General features: G+C 44.2%; 1 protein-coding gene across 7 annotated transcripts in view; it reads right to left on the reverse strand.

The window, feature by feature from the left end:
* IPPK (inositol-pentakisphosphate 2-kinase) overlaps positions 1 to 21775 on the reverse strand; it is a 1165378-nt gene that overhangs the window by 368608 nt on the left and 774995 nt on the right. The window lies entirely within an intron of this gene.

Genomic DNA, 21775 nt, shown 5'->3' on the forward strand with positions numbered 1-21775 from the left:
ATGAGTGGAAAGGTGGTTTGGGAGTTGGCATTCCCACTCCTCCAAAAGGGGTATCATATTTATATGGACAACTATTACACTAGTTTGGCCCTTCTCCGCCACCTTTACTAAAGATATGTAGCAGTATACATTTTGGCCCAAATTTATGAAGAAACATTTTTTATTTGCAAAATTTTACAATAGAAACTAAAAAAAAAAAATTTTTCACAAATTTCTTTTTTTTCGCTTATATTGCAAAAAATAAAAAAAAAGCAGTAATTAAATACCACCAAAAGAAAGCTCTGTTTGTGAGAAAAAAAATTATACACATTTGGTTTGGGTGGAGTGTAGCATGACTGAGAAATTGTCATTCAAAGTGTGAGAGCGCTGAAAGCTAAAAAGTGGTTAAGGGAGGGGGCCAAAGCTATCCCCAGGTATTGCAAGGTACGCGTGCTCCAAGAAAATTCAAATTTATCTTTAATGCTGTTCAATAAGGGCTGTGGGATGTTGATGGGCATGGCTATGCATTTAGATGGGTTTACCCCCAGCCCTTTAAGGTGATAAAAATTGACTAAGGTAGAAAGAAGGTTGGGGAGGGAGATTAAGGGGTCAGCTACAACAAGAGAGCATTATCTGCGTATAAGCTTAATTTGAATTCTTAGTTATTTTTAACATATCCCCTAATAGTATGGTTGGAAGTAATGGAGTGAGCTAGTGCTTATATTGCCAAAGCAAATAAAAGGGGGGAAAGGGGACATCCCCGCCTCGTACCACGGCCTAGGGTAAAGTAATCAGAGTTGCACCCGGGGAGTTTAATATGAGTCCGGGGAAGATGGTATAGTGCCCTGAATCCATTAATGAATTTGCCATTAAAGCCAAATTTGAACAGAATGGTATCTAAATCCATTGTCCATGCTCAGCAGTAGAACCTTACGGGAATTAATATCCGCATCCTGTATGACATTCGCTGCTAGACGTAAATTGTCAGTAATATGTCTCAACGGTATAAAACCAGTCTGGTCTGGAGAGATCAAGGATATAATTACCAACGTCAATCGATCAGCTAAGATATGGCCAAAGATCCGGGGAAGGGTATGGTCTTTATCCGTCTTTAAGATTAGGGAAATATTTGCCAACAACATGTCCTCTGGGAATGGACCACCCTTTAGGATACAGTTAAATAGTTTAGCCATTTTGGGGACTAGTGATGGACGAACTTCCGACGGGACGTTTTGTGAACGCGATCCACGAACGTGCCCAAATGTTCACGAACCGCAAGTTCGCGGTGGACCCCATTCACTTTAATGACAGGCAAACCTTAAAAACCTCCAGGTCTTATTTTCAGCCACAAAATACTTACTAGCTGTGCACACATAGTCCCACAACATGGACACTGACATACCAGAAGTATTAAGTGAATCTGGGATCGATAACGACAAGCATTCTTTTTTTTATCTGTGAAATTTTGTCAATTCAGGAGCGCATGAAGGCCATGGAGGAGAGGCAAGGTCAGGCCAGGCTATGAAGGGGGTGCAGGAGATGATCAGTGCCACAGTCAGGGCAGCGCAGTCCCATGCCAGTGTCCCAGTGTGCCAACCTGTGCTTGAGCCCCTGACCCCCCCTCTGCCCGGCCCTTACCCCCACCTATGCAGGGCTCCACTGCGGTGGTCTGGAGGTGCCAGTCCAGTGTTGATCCTCAGCCATGGTGCTGGCACTGCCTGCTGATTGGCTTCTCCACTGCTATCTCCCTCACTGACACCAGCACCGTGATAGAGACTGAGCACTGGCACCAGCACCGTGATAGAGACTGAGCACTGGCACCAGCACCGTGATAGAGACTGAGCACTGGCACCAGCACCGTGATAGAGACTGAGCTCTGGCACCAGCACCGTGAGAGACTGAGCACTGGCACCAGCACCGTGATAGAGACTGAGCACTGACACCAGCACCGAGATAGAGAGCACTGACACCACACCAGCACCGTGATAGAGAGCACTGACACCAGCACCGTGATAGAGAGCACTGACACCAGCACCGTGATAGAGAGCACCGACACCAGCACCGTGATAGAGAGCACCGACACCAGCACCGTGATAGAGAGCACCGACACCAGCACCGTGATAGAGAGCACCGACACCAGCACCGTGATAGAGAGCACCGACACCAGCACCGTGATAGAGAGCACCGACATCAGCACCGTGATAGAGAGCACCGACATCAGCACCGTGATAGAGAGCACCGACATCAGCACCGTGATAGAGAGCACCGACATCAGCACCGTGATAGAGAGCACCGACATCAGCACCGTGATAGAGAGCACCGACATCAGCACCGTGATAGAGAGCACCGACATCAGCACCGTGATAGAGACCACTGACATCAGCACCGTGATAGAGAGCACTGACATCAGCACCGTGATAGAGAGCACTGACATCAGCACCGTGATAGAGAGCACCGACACCAGCACCGAGATAGAGAGCACTGACACCACACCAGCACCGTGATAGAGAGCACTGACACCACACCAGCACTGACAACAGCAACTCGCCCAAAAATATGACAACGCTCAACCTCTTCAAACAGGAGGGTAGGGGGCATATAGTACGGTGTGCTTTTTTTGTACACGTGAGCCAAAGGTAGAAGAAAGGTCTGTGTGCTAGATTATATAAATCGTTTATAGAGTTATGCATATACATGGTCTACTGGTCACGTGTTGAATTCCTCCGAGATCCATGCCTAATTCATTTTTATAAATGTGAGATAGTCAACACTGTCGTGAGCTAGGCGAGTACACTTATCGGTCACGACCCCCCCTGCTGCGCTGAACGTCCTTTCGGACAGGACACTGGACGAGGGGCAAGCCAACAGTTCCATTGCAAATTGTGCAAGCTCTGGCCAGAGGTCAAGCCTGCCTACCCAGTAGTCCAGGGGTTCATCACTTCTCAGAGCATCCACATCGGCCATTAACCCGATGTAGTCGGACATCTGTCGGTCTAGGCGTTCCCTGATGCAGGATCCGGATGACACCTGCAGATGGGTCGGCTGAAAGAATGATCTCATATCAGAAGTGACCAATACATCTTCAAAGCGCCCTCTTCTTGCGGGCGCTGTTGGATTGGTACCCCCAACTCTTTCTCTGGGAGTGGGAATTCCTCTGTCAGCGCACGCAAAACCAGAATTCAGCATTTCTCTAAGCAAGGCCTGTAAGTGCTCCATTCTGACAGCCCTCTGTGACGGTGGTAACATTTCCGCCATTTTGTGTTGTATTTGCGGGTTCAAGAACGTTGCCACCCAGTACTGGTCCTTGACCTTTATGCTTTGTATACGGGGGTCCCTGTTAAAACACTGGAGCATGAAGGCCCGCATTTGCACTAAACTGGAAGCGGTGTGGTGGCCTGGCTCCTGCTCATCATCCAGGATAATGTCGTCCTCGTTCTCCTCCCCCCATCCACGGACAACAACAGGGATCCCAGAAAGGTTTAAAGCATGCTCTTCTTGCTCCTCCTCATCCGCCCCAGCACCATCCTCCTCTGACTCCTCTTCAGACTACTGTTGCTGACTTGTCTCAGATAGATTAGCCCTTTCTGGGAATTCATCCAGCATTGCAAATTCCTCATCCATCTGCTCCTGCTCCCCCACAGCTTGATCAATGACACGACGCAATGCACGCTCCATAAATAAGGCATAAGGTACGATGTCACTGATGGTGCCATGGCTGCGACTCACCAGTTTGGTGATCTCATCAAATGGCCGCAGAAGTCTGCATACGTCGTGCATGAGCAAGCCACTGGCGCGGTGAAAAAAAACAAGCTCTCCAGAACCTGTTCTGCCGTAGAGTTCGTACAGGTAGTCGTTAACTGCCCGTTTCTGCTGGAGCAGCCTATCAAGCATATAGAACAGGGGTGGCCAACCAGACGAAGACCAAGAGCCACATTTTTTACCGAGTTACCACAAAGAGCCACATCATACGCATGGGCACACATGAACATCACCCCATCCCTTCCTCATACACACATACTTTTGCTCAGCTGGATTTATTGTAAATGTCACACACTGTTTTAACACTACAAAGACCACAGGTCAGTAATCTTCCTTTGAAAGTACATCCATGTGACAGAAGACAGCAGCTCATCTAATTTCCAAAATACAAATTGTCTTACAAACAGTGAACTGGTCAGGATAACAATAAACAGTTAATGGGTCTTCTAGCCTGAACTAGCAGTAAATTCTTCCAAAAAACATCACAGAAAGCATGCAGCACACACAGAGCTCTGGATAAATAAGTGAAAAGAAGCTGAAATGGTTAACAGCCAGCAGTGTGTCACACTATCAACAGACAAAGAATGTGCTGAGCAGATCTTATCAGTGTTCAGGTGAAACCGTTATTAAAAAAAAAAAAAAAAAGTACAGAGCAAGACAGAGGGAGAAGGGAGGACAGATCAGTAACCTGCACACTTGTGGTCATACCTTTTTGTATCTCATCGGCTTCAGATACAGCGTGTTTCTCCTTCCTCTGCCCCCCTTCAGCCTCACTCCAGCGCCTATGTATTCAAATGTGGCGGGCTGGGGACACTACATGCTGATTGGCTGTTGATGTGTGGGAGGAACGGAGAAGTGCAGAGACTCGGGCTGCCTGTCACCGCAATGAAACAGCCCGAACGCAAGAGCCGAATGAACCAGCCCAAACGCAAGAGCCGCAGGAAACCGATCAAAGAGCCGCATGCGGCTCGAGAGCCGCGGTTTGGCCACCCCTGATATAGAAGCTTGAATCCCATCGCGTCGGGCAATCACTAATAAGACGTCTGACCGGCAGATTGTGTCGCCGCTGAATGTCAGCAAGGCAAGCCATGGCCGTGTAAGAAATTCTGAAATGGGCCGAGATTTTCCTTGGCTGCCGCAAGATGTCCTGGACCCCAGGTTATTTCACAACAAATCGCTGACCGACCAAGTTTAAGACATGTGCCATGCATGGCACATGTGTAATTTTGCCCTGTTTCAATGCGCTAAGCAGATTGGGACCGTTGTCACACACCACTTTACCAACTGTCCAATTGAGCGGTGTTAGCCACTGATCTGCCTGTGAACGCAAAGCTGAAAGCAGTGCAGGGCCAGTGTGGCTCTTGGCTTCCAGGCACAACAGATGCAGCACAGCATGGCAACGTCTCACCTGGCATGTTGAATAGGTTCTGGGGATCTTGGGCGGCGCAGCGGAAGAGACGCTATCAGAGGAAAAGGAGGAGTCAGCTGAGGAGAGGGAGGATGGAGTAGGAGGAGAAGAAGAGGCAGGCCTGCATGCAATCCGTGGCGGTAAAACCAAATCTACACGTGTTACATGCTTGACTGTCGTCAGAAGGTTCACCCAGTGGGCAGTAAAAGTTATATACCTTCCCTGCCAGTGTTTGCTATACCACGTGTCTGTGGTCAGATGTATCTTGGCACCGACACTGTGTGAAAGAAATACAGTCACTTGCCGCTGAATATGGCCATATAGCTCTGGGATGCCCTTCTGTGAGAAATACTTCCTTCCTGGGACCTTCCATTGTGGTGTTCCAATGGCCACAAATTTTCGAAAGGCCTCCGAGTCCACCAGTTTATATGGCAGTAGTTGGCGGGCTATCAGTTCTGACAAGCCAGCGGTCAACCGTTGGGCAAGAGGTTATCCGGCATAATTTTTTTACGCTGGAACATTTGGCCCACAGAAGCCTGCCTTTTCCCAGAAAAATGTGAGGACGGCATGATGGAAGGTGGAGTGGAGGACAATTCTGAGGAGAGAGGAGAAGTAGTATAAGAGGCTGGACGGTGAGAGCCTGGAGTGTGGCTTCGTGATTTCTGTTGCTCCCACTGGGCTCGGTGATGGCAGCTCATGTGCCTTCTTAAGGCGGTCGTCCCTAGGTGGGTGTTGGGCTTACCGCGACTTATGCGTTGACTGCAAAGGCTGCAGATGGCAACACTATTGTCAGCAGCGGACACGTTAAAAAAGCCAACACTGCGGAGCCATGGGCCGGCGTTCTGGGAGCGCCAGATGTGACCGTACATGGTTGATGCCTCACTCCTGATACATTAGCAGTCTGGTTTGTCCCTCCTGTGCAATGTAAGTTCCGCCTGCTTTTCCTCCCTATCTGTTGGTCCATATCTCCTTCTGAACTCCCCTCCTCTTGCTCTCTTGTGGGCACCCACGTGACATCCCTAGACACGGCATCATCGACATCACCTTCCCCACTGCTATAATTACAGATCTCGGAGTAGGCAGCAACAGCGGGGACCAACCTCCTTGGGCTGATCTGGGTACTGTCGTCAGACTGCTGAGTGGCAGTTGTTGCTACCTCCTCTTCCTGATCCAATGCCAAGAGTGGCTGCACATCGGAAATGTCTTGTGATGGATCGGAAAATTCCTGTGACTCAAGCGGAGGGTATATGATGGTGGTAGTGTCTTTGGGGGTGCATACAGCAGAGAGTGAAGAGGGTGCAGATTGAGAGGATGAGGAGGGTGCAGAAGAGTAAGGCTGAGTGAGCCACTCAACCAAGTCTGGTGCGTCCTTTGACATAATCGAACGCACCTTCTGCAATTTCCCTCTTTGGCCCAAGCCTGTTGCTCCTGCCCTACCCCTACCACCCCTGCGGAAGGGCCTGCCTCTTCCTCTGCCTGTCATTTTTTAAATGACCCTGTGACAAAAGTCTCTAGAGAAGTGCAGTATATGTAGAAGGTGGTATATAACACCCCACTTCAATCTGTCGTTTTGGGGGGCCACTGGTCTATCACACCAGTTATAATACTTTTTTCTAATTGCGTTTGTCACTCTTTGTAGTATCGCTGCAGAACCGCTCAGCAGTCACAATGCTGCACAGTGGAAATGCACTATACTATGCTTTCTATATTTGAAAGTATTTTATACGTGTATTACACCCCTATATACTGCACACCAAATAGTACACCTATACCAGTCCTTAAAAGGACGTTTGTGGACCTAATAGCAGCTAGCTAGTGAATTACAGACTGTCCCTGCTCCAAACAGCAAACTCTATCCCTACGCTGAGAAAAGACCGCTGCAGAATCAGTCTCTTCAGAACTGCAGTACACTATAATATGCTTTCTATATTTGAAAGAAAGTATATTATAAGTGTATTACAACCCTATATACTGTACACCTATACCAGTCCTTAAAAGGACCTTTGTGGACCTAATAGTAGCTAGCTAGTAGCTAGTGAATTACAGACTGTCCCTGCTCCAAACACCCAACTGTCCCTACACTGAGAAACGACAGCTGCAGAATCGGTCAGCACTGCAGTGCACTATAATATGCTTTCTATATTTGAAAGAAAGTATATTATAAGTGTATTACAACCGTATATACTGTACACCTATATCAGTCCTTAAAAGGACCTTTGTGGACCTAATAGTAGCTAGCTACGTAGAATACTCACTTTACATATTATTGCTCCTAGGTGTGGCCACCTACGGTGCGCCACGAACCTTCCCTCCTGTTCCTCTGGTTCCCCTGGGGGAAACTCCACATACTGTCAATTCTTGTAAGTCAGTGACTGGTGCCCCCGTGAGGCCTTCCCCTTCTCCCCCCCCCCCCCAACTTTAGTGGGTGGGCAAAAACATCACGGCAGCGGACCCAGGATCATCCTCTGAGAGAAGGCAAAAACCTTTTTTATATATCTTAATGAAAGTCTCTGGTTGAATTGTAACGATTCGGTGGAACTGGTAAATATCACATGAGAATACTAAGACAAGTTATGATAACTATTTAACTTTTTGATACATTTTGAAATTATTTTTTCTTTTGTTTGCAGAATATATAATTAAATCACCCCTTTGCTTTTGCTTTGTCCCCCCTGAAGAAGTCCCTAACTTCCAGAAGGTTGAAATGCATCGGGGTAGCAGGGGTGCTTTCTATAGTTTTTGAAAAAATTGCTGTATTTGTAATTGTTCTTACAATGATTTTTGTATTAAGTGATGTATGTATTTTCTATCCATTGATATGTTGTAACAACATGTACCAGAGTCTGTATTTTAATCCATGATGGCTATTATGCCTTTCGAACAAACAAAATAAATATATTTTTACATATTCATTTCTGCTTCTTGTTGCTGCCTGAAAACCCCAGGGGGAATTCATCTTTTCATTCTCTATAGTAGCTAGCTAGTGAATTACAGACTGTCCCTGCTCCAAACACCAAACTGTCTCTACACTGAGAAACAGCTGCAGAATCGGTCAGCACTGCAGTGCACTATAATAATATGCTTTCTATATTTGAAAGAAAGTATATTATAAGTGTATTACAACCCTATATACTGTACACCTATACCAGTCCTTAAAAGGGCCTTTGTGGACCTAATAGTAATAGCTAGTGATTACAGACAGACTGTCCCTGCTCCAAACACCAAACTGTCCCTACACTGAGAAATTTTTTATACATTGATATGTTGTAACAACATGTACCAGAGTCTGTATTTTAATCCATGATGGCTATTATGCCTTTCAAACAAAAAAAAAAATATTTTTACATATTAATTTCTGCTTCTTGTCGCTGCCTGAAAACCCCAAGGGGAATTCATCTTTTCATTCTCTTTAGAACTTTAAGGGGTGTGCAGCCAGCTTGTTATCTAATTTTTTAATGCACTTTTCCTTTTTTTACATTCAGTAATTATCAGTGGTTAAACACCATTTCCCCATTTTTATTGCATACGAGCTTAAAATATGGTCTCTGGTATATGAAGGAGAGGGGGGGGGAGAGGAGAGGGGGGGAAGAAGAGAGGGGGGGAAGAAGAGAGGGGGGGAAGAAGAGAGGGGGGGAAGAAGAGAGGGGGGGGAAAGAGAGGGGGGGGGAGGAGAGGGGGGGAAGAGGAGAGGGGGGAAGGGGGGGTTGGGGGAAGAGGAGAGGGGGGGTTGGGGGAAGAGGAGAGGGGAGAGGGGGGAAGGGGGGTTGGGGGAAGAGGAGAGGGGGGGTTGGGGGAAGAGGAGAGGGGGGAAGGGGGGGTTGGGGGAAGAGGAGAGGGGGGGTTGGGGGAAGAGGAGAGGGGGGGGGGGGGTTGGGGGAAGAGGAGAGGGGGGAGGGGGGGGGGGGTTGGGGGAAGAGGAGAGAGAGGGAAGGGGGGGTTGGGGGAGGAGGGGAGGGGGGAGGAGAAGAGAATGTTATGTGAAATGATTGTATAACAAACTTTGTGTAAACATTATATCTTTCCTGTAAGTATTGCACTTCTATTTACCCCATTGTTGTTAATCTGCTTCATCTATGATGAGTGCCTTTCAGGGGGAAGAATGGACCCAGCTCATGTCTGGTTACGAGACTGATTTCAAACAAGGGGATCAGGTAGAGACTCAAATCTCCTCATTAATACAAAAATGTACACGTATATTGGAAAAAAAGTCTGCTCTCTTTTGGCATGTGAAATCATTTGATCTATATATAAAAGAAAATATCAACCCGTATGGGTTGAGAGTTCAAATTTTTCCTAGCTTGGAACAAATTAGTGATGAGTGCAAAAAGGAGTGGGAAAACAATTTGCAAAGTTGTTCACAGACTATGATAACTATACTTATTAAAGAATATACAAAACAAATAGCCCTTATCGATCGGGAAATTATTAACTTGGAAACACAGCTGGCACAATTCAAGGGCCATACGCTGTATCTGAAGTTACACACTCAATTGAAGGAACATCTTTCTTCATATAACAAAAATATTCTACAAAATAAGGAAATCAAATTCTGGAGGGATAAAATATCCTTCTCAGAAGGTAAGGCATATAAATGGTCAACTCATACCACCTCTCTATATAGAGGGCGCCCACGAGATCAGCCTCAAAATAATAAACGACATGACTATTCTTGATCATCCTCTCCTCAGTCAAATTTGAATTCAAATCAAAGGAGGCGGGGACGCCAGAAAAGAAGCAGGAATAACAGAAGCTCCTTTGAGCAGGACCATAAAAAACGCACAATGGATACGACTAATGAAAACTTTCCATTGCCATCCCGAGAGGGTGGGCCTTTGCAAACAGGGTTAGGTGAATCCGACTCTTCTTCTATCAGGTGCTACCATTGCAAGGAATCGCCCCTTTAATATTTCTGAACGTGCAACTACACAAACGACTTTAAACTTCACCCAGGGAGTGCACTCCCCACTGAACAATCAATTAGGAAGAGGAATGGAGACTCATTTGAGTCATCCTTGACCCAATCCCAAAATGTAATTAATTTATCATCTCAGACGATTACACAAGCAGAGACGAGACTATTGTGTAAAGGTCTCAGTTTCTGTCCAGAACAAAACTGACATTTTTGAGCTTGTTACCGATTTGCATCTTTTTGCAAGAAAGTTGTTGATAAAATGCCAATATACACCGCAACAATGTAATGAAATTGATCATGAAGATTGGTCCAAATATTCTATGTGGGAATTTAAAGCGCTTCAGGATTTGACATTATTGTACAATGAAAACAATACGGTAGATCTTATTGACCAATTAGACTTAGAAGCCTTATTAGCCGAGACAAATCAACACGATTCGAATTCTATATTTTGTTTCAAAAAACCTTCATCTAAATTTCCACCTTTAAATACTAATTCTAGTGTTCATACTTTCGTTAAACAAGTGTTGAGAGACATTGTGAAAATTCAGCGCGGTCGTTGTACCGCAGGGAATTTATCAGCCAATGAGAGTCAGGCTCTGCTAACATTATTTTTTCCTGTCTGGAGGTGAAGAGGGAAGGAGAGGACGCTGGCGTGGCCTGTTGCTTGTTCGCCACTTCTCCGCTCCCTGTTTTTTCTCCGCTTTGGTGGGCGGGTTCCAGCCGGCGCTTGTGTGTTCCACTTGTGTGTCCTGTGTCGGGCTAGAGACGAGGAGGGGATGAGGGGAGGAGGAGGAAGGAGGAGCCCTATGATATCTGTTGCCAGCTGAGCGGCCGGCCAGTCGATTCCAGAGCCATCGATCAGGCGGGCAGCCGAACGGCCGAGTGCCCAAACAGCTGAGCGGCCGAGCATTCAGACAGCTGAGCGGCCGAGTATTCAAAGAGCAGAGCGGTGGAGTATTCAAAGAGCCGAGCGGCTGAAATCAGCTACCTGGAGGTGTGGAAGGAAAATGGAGTGACGAGGAACAGCTGAATACTATCACTGGCAGAGAAACTGAGTAGCAGAGTGTTTGAATGGCTGAGCAGGTCCTCTCCCTTAGGCTACACAGTTTTGTTGCTCTTGTTTGAACTTGGAAGCTGGTAAGCAGGTGCGGGGACTTGGATTATATTTTTTTAATTCTGCATTTTCCTTACTGTACTTTGCAATTTTTCACATAAACTGGGAACAGTGCAATTTTGGAAGGACTACAGTGTATTTGGCCCAAAATGAACTGCACTATGTGGTAGCTATCCAGGGTATAGATTAATATAACCCTGATTGTATTTTATTTGTATTTCTTCATAGACATTTCGTGCATTGCACTTTAGTGCTACGGATATTTATTTTGTGATTTTAAAATGCTGCCATTGGTACCATTATTACGTCTGAGTTATTCAGTTAAACAGCTGATGAATTATACCAGTTTTTTGGCTCCACCATGTATTGCGGTGATTAAACAGCTGGGACTACTCCGCCACCCACGTTATATCCATAGAAGCTCTTGGCGAAAGTTTGTTTGTTCACAGACTAATCATACCATCCCGACTCTTTGGTCAGCAATACGAACTTTTACTTCACGCATGCGTCAGCGGAGCGCTGGTGATCATCAGTTATGTGGTTTAAACATTTCTATGACAAGATCGCTTGCTGAGTTGAAGGAGAAACGTGGGGTGGATTTTAGTCTGTTGCGACCAGTGCGAAGATGTGTTGCGTTTTCAAGTAGCAAAATTGAACTTTTAAATGCATAATCTATTACAAACAAATCGTGTTTTATTCATGATCATATTCTGGATAAATGTTTGGATTTTATGTTCATTACAGAGACTTGGCATCAGCCAAATATTTTTTCTTCTTTAAACGAGAGCTGTCCTAAAGGGTATAGTTATCTTGAAATAGCCCGTAGCACAGGGCGAGGTGGGGGCCTGTTAGTTATCTACCGCAGCCATTTGGAGCTATCTTTGCAATTAGTACCAGATTTAGTGTCATTTGAATGTCTTGCTTTTAAATGTAAAATTCCTTTCCCTGTGTTGTTCATTCTTGTTTATAGGCCACCGAAATTTAGCTCATCATTTACTGCTGAGTTGTCAAATCTTTTAACAACCTTTTGTATATCAAATGTAAATATTATTTTAGGAGATTTAAATATTCATGTCGATACCCCTTCGTGCCATCCCGCAGCTGAATTTCTTCAGCTGCTGGAATGTTTTAATTTAAAACAACTCGTTGATGTTTCCACACATACTAGGGGGCATACCTTGGATCTGGTCATTACGAATTTTGCTCCTTTGACTAATTTGCAGGTGTATGACCTAGGTGTGTCAGACCATATGGTTATTTCAATGGATTTGACATCATCATCCAGTTGTTATAAGCCCAAGCGGGACATTTGTTTTAGAAACTTAAAAAATATAAATCCTGAACTTTTGGCAACGGATTTTCAGCATCTATCTACACAATTTTGCTCTGTTGATGATGCGGTGGCTTATTATAATAGCCAGCTTAGCAGTCTGTTGGACTTTTATGCCCCACTTAAAACGAGAGCTGTTACTTTTACTCACTCAGCCCCGTGGTATACAGATGAGCTTCGTAAGATGAAGGCAGTGGGACGGGTTCTTGAACGGCGTTTTCGAGCCTCTGGCCTCACTGTCCATAAACAAATTTACAGGGAGCATCAACATCTATATGCACAGTCCCTTAAGGAGGCTAGGTCGCAGTTCTATTCTAAAGTTATACAAAATAGTTCCGAAAATTCGAAGCAGCTCTTTTCAACTATAAATCAATTGCTTAAGCCAAATTCGCCATCGACTACTACTATTTCGGAAGAGCGGTGTAATGAATTTATGGATTTTTTTAGATCCAAGATTGATCATATCTGTTCCTCTCTGTCTGGTCCTTTGGCTCAAACTGTCCATTTAAACTGTTTTGTGCCCCGAAAAATGGATCATTTACCAGAGGTGTCGTTGGAAGAGGTACAGGGTATTGTTAAGCGAATGAAGCCCACAACCTGTTCCTTGGATCCTTTTCCAACTCCACTGGTAAAAACGTATGTTTCAGTTTTAAGTCCATTGATTACTGCTGTTGTTAATTACTCTTTTCGATTTCCATTTTAAAAAGTGCTGTTATTAGACCACTGCTTAAAAAATCCACTTTTGATCCGGAAGTCCTTTCTAATTATAGGCCTATTTCTAATCTTCCCTTTTTATCTAAGGTACTTGAGAAAGCAGTTGCAAGTCATCTTCAGGATCATCTCAAGCACAACAGCCTTTTTGAAAAATTTCAATCGGGCTTTCGTTTTGCTCATGGTACGGAGACCGCTCTTGTTCGGGTTACAAATGATCTTCTTATGTCATCTGATGCCGGTTCTCCATCTTTACTTATTATGTTGGATTTGTCAGCTGCGTTCGACACTGTCGATCATGGCATTCTTTTAGATAGTCTTCGTTATAATGTTGGACTAAAAAATGTAGCCTTCAGTTGGTTCGAGTCATATCTTACAGATAGGATTGAACAAACTACATTGGGTCATTTTAAATCTAAACCGCATGTGGTTACCTGCGGAGTTCCCCAAGGGTCAGTGCTTGGCCCGATTTTATTTATTCTATATCTTACTCCCTTGGGCCATATTATAAATCGTTATAATATTTCTTTCCATTGTTATGCTGACGATACACAGCTTTATGTAAAAGCTGCAGCTGAAACTCCTTCAGTGCAGTCACCCCTATCAGTCCTTACCGCCTGTCTGGAGGAGATAAAGGAATGGATGGAACAACATTTCTTGCAACTAAATAGCTCCAAAACTGAGTTTATTATGATTGGAACATCTCACCAGATTAAATCATCGCTGATAACAAGTATTGCCTTTTCAGGCTCTAAAATTCCAGTTTCGTCTGTTGTCACTAATCTTGGTGTAAAAATGGATTCCCAACTCACTTTTGAAGCTCATATAAATCAAGTATGCAAGACTTCTTTCTACCACCTTCGTAATATCTCTAAACTTCGTCCTATCCTTTCTTTTTCCAATGCTGAAAGGTTGATTCATGCCTTTGTCTCCTCCAGGCTGGATTATTGCAACGCACTTCTCATTGGGATTCTGAGAAAGAGCATGCAGAGGTTGCAATACGTTCAAAACTCTGCAGCGAGGATCCTAATGAGAGTGCGGAAGCATGAGCATATCACTCCAATTTTAAAATCTCTTCATTGGCTGCCGGTCTCTACAAGGATTGAGTATAAGGTCTCTCTTCTTGTCTATCAATGCATACATGGACAAGCTCCACCTCATCTTAAGGAACTTCTTAGATTGCAAAATCTACCGCGTTCCCTTCGCTCAACTAATCTGAATTGTTTAGAGGTTCCAAAAACTAGGTTGAAAACCATGGGAGATAGGGCCTTTTGTGCTGCTGCCCCACGTCTGTGGAATGCTTTGCCTGATAGTCTGAGGGTTTCTCAGTCTACTGAAATTTTTAAAAAGGGGTTGAAGACTTTTCTTTTTAGCAAATGTTTTGTAAATTAAGCGGTTTGTTTGTTTTTATTGTAATTATGTAGCACTTTGAGGTCTTTTGATGGAAAGTGCATTATAAATAAAATGTATTATTATTATTACAATAAAAAAAAAAACTAACAATCAGACAAGGGTGGAAATGTAGTATTGATGGACAATATTGCATATCGTTCTATGTGCCGACGAATTCTTGACAATAAAGAGTGGTATAAAATCACACAAGCAAGACACAAAGAAAAATTATATCGTACTTTCTATGATCTAATTGACACAGATTACAAAGAGGCAACTATTGATAAACAACTTTATGAATACATTAGAACACGACATCCAAAAATGCCAACCATTTACAGTATTCCAAAGGTCCATAAAGGTCTTAGTGACCTTACTGGACGCCTTATAGTGTCAGGCAACGGAAATATTTCCAAAAATTTCAGCAGTCATAGATGCATATTTGCAACCCTATGTAAGAGCTTTACCCTCTTTTGGGAAAGATACCATCCACTTTTTGCAAATAATTAAAACACTTCAATTACCAGCTCAGGCACTTCTTGTTACCATTGACCTGGAATCTTTATATTGTTCCATCCCGCACAATATGGGCCTTTTGTCCATTCATGACGTTTTGATTCATAATCCTCATTACGCTAGGTCATTTAATACATTTATTTTGAATGGTTTAGATTACATCTTGAACAACAATTGCTTTTCTTTTGATGGTTCCCATTTCCTCCAGGTGCAGGGGGTAGCGATGGGGACATGATGTGCCCCATCCTACGCCAATCTGTACCTGGGGGAGTGGGCAAGATCTCTCCCTGACGATGGAGATCTCGTTGGGTACCTGGGCCAGGTGCTTATCTGTCTCAGGTACATCGATGACATCTTCATCGTCTAGGGAGGATCGAAGGAGACTCTTATTGAGTTTTTTTGACCTACTCAATATTAACAAGTTTAACTTAAAATTTACTTTAAATTATGATGTCAAATCGGTGACATTCTTGGATGTCAAAATAGAATTGGACTTGTCAGGTAATCTTTTAACTACTTTACATAGAAAAAGCTCTGCTGGCAATACGGTGTTGCATGCAGATAGTTTCCATCCGCTTCTCTTAAAGAACTCTATACCTTATGGACAATATCTCTGCTTGAGGAGAAATTGCTCCAGTGAGATATCGTTCAAAGTCGAAGCAGGCAATCTTCAAAGTCGTCTACTCGATCGTGTCTACAGTCCTAGCTGCTTACGTCGGGCGTACAATTTAACTATTGGGCAAACTAGAGATTCCTTACTATTTAAGACCAATAGTGGCAAAAATCAAAAAGATGGGAGAACTCGCATTATAATGCGCTTTTCCTCACAGTATAAAGAGATTAATACAATTATTAAAAGACATTGGCCGATTTTAAGAGATGACGAGATGGTGAGGCACTTTGTGTCTCCACTTCCTTCAATCACATATAAGCGAGCCACATCCCTAAAGGACAGGTTGGTAAGGAGTGAGCTTTTGGAATCCAATAAAAAACACTGTACAATCTTGGGCACGTTCCCATGTGGCAGCTGTGCTCATTGTCCATTAATAAGAAAAGATAAAATATTTACGCTACCCAATGGTCAGGCTTATCGACCTAAAAATTTTGTAAACTGTCAGACCTGTGGGGTCGTATATTTAATGACCTGTGAATGTGGGGCCTACTATGTAGGAAAGACCAAAGAAAAAAATATGGTGTAGAATTTCCAAACATGCATATAACATGCAAATTGGGAATATCTTTCTTCCTCTTGGCAGACATATGGTCACAAACCACGATTACATTATGCCAAAAATTTTCTTCACCGCTCTTGACAGGGTACATATTTCCAAGCGAGGCGGCGATTGGAAAAGACATTGTTACAAATCAAACAAAAGTGGATATATACACTTCAGGCCACACAATATCCTGGCCTAAATGAATCAATTTATTTTGCACCTTTCATAAATGGATATACCTCAGGTAAAACTAGCTAAGGTAAAGAGGTGAAGGAGTAGAAAGGAAAATGATGAGCCCTTACAGTCGCTCAAATTATCACCAAAATAAACATTTCCGGGGTTGGAGGTGTTCGAGGGTCAATTTTAATTTGAGTTAATTTAGAAATAGTAAATAAATCGTCAATTTCAATATAGTAAATATTTATGTCAAAGTCCATTAAATGCTAGAATAAAGAGAAAAAAACAATACTACTGAATGTAGAAAAAATATTTTCCGGTTGGATCACAACATGGAGCCATTGTATGTATGTTTTCACTTTCTTTTCCTTCCTTTTGCTTCTTCCTTTCCCCTTTCTCTGTTTTCTTTTCTCTCTCCCTTTGTTTTCTCTCCCCAGGGCCATAATTGAATTGTTACTACAAAAATATCATGGAAGAAGCAGTGTAACAATAGTAGCGGTATCAATGATTATGACAACATTATGCATTACCATTAGCACATGAAGAAATGTGATTAAATTGTGTACCGTCACTTTACATGATTCTCATTTTTTACTTCTCCTAGGCATCATGGGGGCCGCTGAAACTACCAGGGTCAAGCTCCATTGGGGGTATTGCTGACTTCCCAGCACGGGGAGGGGAGGAGGGAGCACTTCATTTATTGCTTACCATCCCCTAATTCCCTCAGCTACACCATTTTGACTGGGGGAATCATTCCCGTGCTGGCGGCGTTCCGTGATCGCCGCCGGACGCCTGGTAGTACGCATGCGCGAGCAGTCCCCGTGTTTCAACGGGGTGTACTGCATTGCGCATGTGCGTGCCATCACGACATCACGCCAGTTGCGCCAGACGACGGCAGTTCCGGGGCATTGATTGCCTTCCGGAACGCAGAGGAATTGACAGGAGCCATTACAATGGCTCAGGGATCTGAGGGGAACAATATAGGGGCGGAGAACAGGCACATCCATGGTGAGGAGGAGAACCGCACCTACACTTAATTAAATAATCAAGTGATACAAATAGAGCGCATCTGCCAGACTCCCTTAGTTGACTCCTGGAGCGCCATATAACACAGACTACTGAAACAGGTATGAAGGATTTTGAAAATAGGTGTTTCCCTTTCCTTCCCTGCTGATATAAGTGAGTTTTATAGTTATACTATTTTATATTCTAGTTGCAGGGCTTTTTCGTTACTGCAGGCTTTGATTACAACCGCAGCAAGGGACTAATATACATATTTGCAGGCTATGTAGTTCAGCAGGCAGAGTACACAGGTAATACAACAATAATAATTATTTAATGTCATTAAATCTCCCTCGTTAAGGCTTTCACTGTACTTTATACTATCACACCATTACATTCAATGAGCACACTTAGTGAAACATTTGTTATTATCAATTATTATTCATTATTGATCATCATTGTGATGATTTTATTTACATTACTTCATTAATAAGTGTCCTTGCACAAATTTATATTACCTAGATAACTAACTTTCACTTATATACTAATTTGCATAATATTACAATGCCTATACGTAGAATACTCACTTTACATATTATTGCTCCTAGGTGTGGCCATCTACGTGCACCATGAACCTTCCCTCCTGTTCCTCTGGTTCCCCTGGGGGAAACTCCACATACTGTCAATTCTTGTAAGTCAGTGACTGGTGCCCCCGTGAGGCCTTCCCCTTCCCCCCCCCCCAACATTAGTGGGTGGGCAGAGTGGGCAAAAAGATCATGGCAGCGGACCTAGGATCATCCTCAGAGAAGGCAAAAACCTTTTTTACATATCTTAATGAAAGTCTCTGGTTGTATTGTAACGATTCGGTGGAACTGGTAAATATCACATGAGAATACTAAGACAAGTTATGATAACTATTTAACTTTTTGATACATTTTTAAATTCTTTTTTCTTTTGATTGTTTGCAGAATATATAATTAAATCACCCCTTTGCTTTTGCTTTGTCCCCCCTGAAGAAGACCCTAACTTCCAGAAGGTCGAAATGCACCGGGGTAGCAGGGGTGCTTTCATAGTTTTTGAAAAAAATTGCTGTATTTGTAATTGTTCTTACAATGATTTTTGTATTAAGTGATGTATGTATTTTCTATCCTTTGATATGTTGTAACAACATGTACCAGAGTCTGTATTTTAATCCATGATGGCTATTATGCCTTTCGAACGAACAAAATAAATATATTTTTACATATTCATTTCTGCTTCTTGTCGCTGCCTGAAAACCCCATGGGGAATTCATCTTTTCATTCTCTATAGTAGCTAGCTAGTGAATTACAGACTATCCCTGCTCCAAACACCAAACTGTCTCTACACTGAGAAACAACATCTGCAGAATCGGTCAGCACTGCAGTGCACTATAATAATATGCTTTCTATATTTGAAAGAAAATATATTATAAGTGTATTACAACCCTATATACTGTACACCTATACCAGTCCTTAAAAGAACCTTTGTGGACCTATTAGTAATAGCTAGTGATTACAGACTGACTGTCCCTGCTCCACACAGCGTCCTTTCCCTACACTGACAAAAGACAGAATGTAAAATGGCCGCCAGATCAGGTCTATTTAAAAGGTAGGGTGTATGTCCATGTGCTGAAATGTCTCAATTGGCTGTCCTGTACCCCATGATGGATGTGTCATGGGTCAAAGTTCTTCACAATGTAAACAAATATGTCCGCCGCGAACAGCGCCAGAAGTCCGCCGGTTTGGCGAATTGTGAACGAGCAAAGTTCGCCGTGAACTGACCGCTGGGCAAACCGCAAGGCCATCTCTATTGGGGACCAATGATTTTTTTTATAATAGGGTGCAGTAAAGCCACCTGGGCCAGAGGTTTTGGAGGATTTTAGGGATGAGATAAAAGAGGCAATTTCCTCTTCACTGCAAGGTGTGTTTAAAATTCATACCTGTTCATCTGTGAGCTTGGGTAGGGAGAGGGCATCAAGCCAGGTCTTAGAGGTGGAACAAGGCAGGGATGAAGGGCTAGCTAGAAGCTTTTGTTAGTAGTAGGAAAAAAAAATGGTAGGATGTATTGTTTTAATTTTCTCACAAACATAGCCGAAGCTGAATTACTGTATAAGGGAAAAATAGGATTGTTTTGTACGCACCGTAAAATCCTTTTCTTTGTAATTCACCGACCGACACAGCTCCTCTCTGTAACTAAATGGGTTGTATAGCCTGCCATTAGGAGAACTAGGCAAAATTGTTACACAATACTTAGAACTTTAATCCCGGCCCTGGTGGGCAGACCCTGTGCTATCAACCCTCCTCACTGCTCCCAGCAGCTTCAGTACATCAACAAGCAGTATAACGTAGAAAAAAGGAGGGGTGGGTGCTGTGTCGGTCGGTGAATTACAGAGAAAAGGATTTTACGGTGAGTACAAAAAATCCTATTTTCTCTTGTATTCACCGACCGACAGCTCCTCTCTGTAACTAAATGGGTTGTCCCCAAGCAGTGCCAAACGAGGGGTGGGAAAAAAAAACAGCATACAAACTTCATCCACCATGGCAAGTGGGAACTAGTGAAACTAAACCCACACAAAAACAGCAGTGTGTGGAAAAACTCCACCATACAACCGGGTATCCTCAACAGGAGTGATCCCCAAGACCACAACATTGCAGAGGTAATGCAACAGAGCATTAACAAAAACAGTACTGCGTTTTTACCGAAAAACCAGGAAAAACTCAATTGCAACTACACGGCCGCCTGCAAAACTTTGCGGCCGAAACCAGCATCAGCCGATGCACTGACGTCTACCTTGTAGAACTTGGCAAACGTATGGACAGACGACCAGGTCGCCGCCTTACACACCTGAGTGACAGACGCTTGGTGTCGGAAGGCCCAAGACATTCCGATTGCTCTTGTAGAGTGGGCCGGGCCCGGAAAGGGGGGCACCTGCCCCTTCAAGGTGTAGGCTTGGACTACAATCTGTCTGATCCACCTGGAAATGGTGGCCGACGAGACCGCCATGCCTTTCTTAGGACCAGCCACCGAAACAAACAGTGAGTCTGACTTCCGAAAGGGAGCTGTTGCAGACAAGTACACCTTCAGAGCCCTAACCACATCGAGAGCATGTACGGCCACCTCCTTGGGGTGCTTCGGCTTAGGACACAATGATGGCAATACAATGTCCTCATTGATATGAAAAGCCGAAACCACTTTTGGTAGAAAGGACGGTTGCGGACGCAACACCACCTTATCCCTGTGCATGACCAGATAAAGCGACTTGCAGGACAAGGCCGTCAATTCCGAAACCCTCCTGGCTGATGTGATGGCCACTAGAAAGACCACTTTCTGGCTTCTGAAGCATCGACAACACCAGGTTCAAATCCCACGGAGGTAACTGAGGGCGCACCCGAGAGACTACATATCGCACCCCCTGAACAAAGGTACTCACTAATGAGTGAGACGCCAGGGGTCACTGGAACAAAACAGCCAAAGCTGAAATATGCCCCTTGATGGTGCTCAACGCCAACTTCTGGTCTACACCTTGCTGAAGAAACAGCAGGATCCTGGATATAGAAAGAGCACGGATGCCACCCTTTCTCCTCACACATGGAGATATAGGCCTTCCAAGTACGATGGTAAATCTTCCTGGAAGAAGATTTCCGCGGCCTTAACGTAGCTGGAATCACCGAGTCCGACAGACCCTGGCTGGCTTTCAACAGCCACGCCGTTAAAGAAGAAGTAAACCCTGATGGGTTTACTTCCTCTTTGATTCCCTGCAAAGGTAAAGCATAATGGACTACTATGCATCGCATAGTAGTCCATTATGTGTCACTTACCTGACACAGGAGCCAGTGAAGTCACCGCTGTCCCCTGTAGTCTGGAGCCTTCATCTTCTGGGTCTTGCTGCTCCGGCGCTGTCATTCGTCGGAGCCGTCACTCGCGGCATATTGCCATTAACTGCGGCGTGCTCAGTGCGCCTGCGCGCCACTGTCTACGGCGCATGCGCTGTAGACAGCGGTGCCTGTCTTTTGGCAAATATCTCCGATATTTCTTAGACCTACAGGTAAGCCTTAATCTAGGCTTACCTGTAGGTCAAAGTGGTTTGTAAGGGTTTACAACCACTTTAAAGCCAGCGATGGTAAAGCAGGGTGAAAGATTGGACCTTGAGATAGGAGGTCCTCCCGCAACGGCAGTCGCCAGGGAGCGTCCGCCACCAGACACACCAGGTCTGCGTACCAGGCCCGCTGAGGTA

Source organism: Lithobates pipiens, unplaced genomic scaffold (assembly GCF_037356315.1).
Source record: "Lithobates pipiens isolate NorthernLeopardFrog02 unplaced genomic scaffold, aLitPip1_a1.2 Scaffold_23, whole genome shotgun sequence".
In the NCBI taxonomy this organism is placed as follows: domain Eukaryota; kingdom Metazoa; phylum Chordata; class Amphibia; order Anura; family Ranidae; genus Lithobates; species Lithobates pipiens.